The sequence below is a fragment of the Muscardinus avellanarius genome (assembly GCF_963383645.1).
Source record: "Muscardinus avellanarius genome assembly, chromosome: 4".
Lineage (NCBI taxonomy): Eukaryota > Metazoa > Chordata > Mammalia > Rodentia > Gliridae > Muscardinus > Muscardinus avellanarius.
The window spans coordinates 129,648,499-129,651,782 of NC_137789.1; the positions used below are offsets into that span (position 1 = coordinate 129,648,499).

Genomic DNA, 3,284 nt, shown 5'->3' on the forward strand with positions numbered 1-3,284 from the left:
CCAACTACTTATAGTACAGCTAGTACATACACACAAAAAAGTCACTGGAATGCTCAGAATAAGATTTTTTGTTGTTGTTTTTGCTTTATTTTACAAGGGTTTTTTTTTTTTTTAGATAATAATGAACATGGTCACACCACAAGTAAAGTCAGAAGTAGGACAGACAGAGAATGCTCCAAAGGCTGGTTTGGTAATCCGAGATCATTAAAAATGGCTGACCCTAACAACATGTACAAAACTATAAAATACAAACAAATTTTCCTTTTTAAAAGTACTTTTAAGGAAAAAAGCAGGGCCTTAGAAGTTTTGGTTCTTTTTTGCCTCCCCTGTTGCAAATTCACGTTGTGGTTTTGTTTGGGTGGTGGAGAGCAGGTGTCATATGTGGGTGGCACTGCCACGGTGAGCGGGCAAGCCTCTCTTCTCAAAGGTGACCACGTTTAGATTCTGAGATGGGAAGTGGAGGGTGCATAGGTCATGGCGGCCTTTTTTAGTTTAACTTTTCCTTTTTTTTTTTTTTTTTTTTGGTGCTACTGGGGTTCCTGGAAACCCTTCTACCTCCGGGCTACACTCCCAGACCTATTTTATGTTTTTATTTGGAAATGGATAAGCCAGAGAGGGTGGCTTCGAACCTGCGTGATCCTCTTGTCTCCGCCTCTCAAGCGTGGGGATTACAAGCGTGCGTCACCACGCCCGGCTAACTTTCCCATTTTGCTGTCTAGTAATCCTCATCAGTCTCTGCTTCTTGGTATCAACATCGTCATCCTCATCTTCAGCTGCCTGCTTGCATGTAGCCACCTCAGCCTCCTCATCTTCATCTCCATCCTCTTCCTCACCGTCACCTTCTTCTTCCTCTTCCTCCTCCTCCTCCTCCTCCTCACCACCTTCTTCCTCTTCTTCATCTACCTCATTGTCAGCCTCTTCCTCCCCATTTTCCTCATTGGCATTCCCATTAGCAGGGGCCTCTCTCCGTTCTCTGCCTCCTCCACAACTTCCTTCTTCTCCTTTAGGTCCTGATGGTGATCTCGGAGCTGGTGTCCACGGCCGCGTGTGACATGGTGGGGCACAACGGTGATCTGAAGCATGGGGATGGAAATAAAGCGAGAGTTGGGAGAGGTGGCAAGGGGCGAAGGGGGCCGCGAGAAGCGGGGAGCCAAAGCCGGGAACCATGCTATGATGGCTTTTCAGAGCAGCCAGTGAGAATTCCTTTTCTTGTTCACAAGAAGTAGTCATTTCTGTGGTTGGCAATCTAAAACCATGACTAGTTTGGTGACAGAAGTTTTATCACTCCCATTTTGCAGATGAAGAAATTCAGCTTCAGATTTAGTTAGTTGTCAAAGTGATATGGGTTAGAAGAATTAAGTAAGGTAGAAAAAAGACGGGAAGGAAAAGTAAAATAACTTCAATATAAGAACCGGGAGCTGAAACGCTTCAGCCTTCACTCCCCAAACCAGTTCTCTTTCCCAGGCCTGACTCTTCAAAATATCTGAGAGATCCGTAGATACTAAAGTTCACTGAAAGAAACTATAATTGCACTGTGCATTGTTAACAACACAGATAACGATTTTTTTTTTTTTGAGAAGCCTACAATTTAGGACACTTTCCAGCTTATTTGTAGATCAGATAATGAAGATCTTAATCCACCTGAGGACCCTAAGGTTGAGCACCAGAAACCACCTCGGGACTACTGGACTGAGTTGAGATCATTCACCCTAAAGCTGACCAGACTACCCGAGCACCAAAAACTGCCTCAGGACTACTGGTCTGAGATCAGCCTCACATACCTTCTGTAGCCCAACCCTCACAAAAGTCCCCTATAAAACAAGAGCCCCGTACGCTCCAAAATGCTTCTCATCTTAAAGTGGCCCACATTCTCTCTTGAATATGTATTTCTTCCCTTTTCCCAAATAAACCTTTGTCCATGTTTCTGACTGGCACATGCTGAAATCTTTTCAGCAAGTTAAACAAGGACCCTGCTGATCCTGAGTTCCAGAAATGAGAAATGAACCCATCATTCCAACAAAAGGATATTTATTTATTTATTTTTGCAGGTCTGGGGATGGAACCCAGGGGCATTTGACCTCTAAGCTACACCCCCTGCCCTAGTTTTTATTCCTTATTTTGAAACTGGGTCTCACTGAGTCGCGGAGGGACTCATTAAGTAGCTGAGACTGTCCATGAACCGGGATCCTTCGGTCTCAGCCTCCCGAATGCTGAGATTACAAGTGTGGGCCACCACGCCCGGCTCAAAGGGACATTTAAATGATTAAACCAGAGCCAGGTAAAGTGGTCCAAGCCTGTAATCCAGGTACTTGGGAGGTGAGACAGAAGGATCACAGATTCAAGCCCAGAGTGGTAACTTAATGAGACCCTGTTTCAAAATAAAATTAAAAAGAGCTGGGGGTAGCCAGGCGTGGTGGTGCACGCTTGTAATCCCCGCGCTTGGGAGGCAGAGACAGGAGGATCGTGCTGGTTCGAAGCCAGCCACGCTGGCTTAAGAGACCGTTTCCAAATAAAAATATAAAATAGGTCTGGGAGTGTAACCCAGCGGTAGAAGGGTTTCCAGGAACCCCGGTACCATCAAAAAAAAAAAAAACAAAAAAAAAAAAACAAAAAAAAAACCCGCCTCCATACACACACATAAACATATATAAAGTGACTAAGAATCCAGGACTCATTATCAAAATCTTTGTTCATTATCCTTGTGTGGGAAAATCATAAAGCACTTATAATATGCCTTGACCATCACCAACAAAATCTATACCTACTTGTTTTAAGCCCTCGTTGGCTACATAGAAGAACCAACTTGAATTTCTGGGCCTTCCTGGTTTTATCACTAAAGAGCCAAAAATGCCTTACTTGCAAGGCCAACTGGGACAGTTGGTCACCTTCAATAGAGGGCATTAAAAAAACAGGTAGGGAAGGTAGGCATGGTGGTGCATCCTTGTAATCCCAGAGTTTGGGGTTACAGGAGGATCACAGTGTGGACAGCCTTAGCTACTTAGTGAGGCCCTTTTGCAACTCAGTGAGGCCCTATTTCAAAATCAAAGAATAAAAAAATAGGGCAGGGGTGTAGCTCAGAGGTAGAATGTCCCTGGGTTCCATCCCCAGTACCACAAAAATAAATAAATATATTTAAAAAAACAAAACTGAGGTAGGATAGAGAAAATAAAACTAATATGTACAAAGAAGACAAAGAGTGAAGAAAAGGGAGATTGTAGCTTTAAATCTAAAAAGTACATGAAGATTCTTACCTTCACCCTATAAAAGGCCCTTGCCTTCCATCC

General features: G+C 43.7%; 1 pseudogene across 1 annotated transcript; it reads right to left on the reverse strand.

Annotated features, from left to right (window-relative positions):
- Nucleotides 1–715: 715 nt before the first annotated feature.
- Nucleotides 716–1,054, reverse strand: LOC308262429 (annotated as a pseudogene). The gene has a single exon. The product of its transcript is annotated as an uncharacterized misc_RNA (transcript).
- Nucleotides 1,055–3,284: the final 2,230 nt, after the last annotated feature.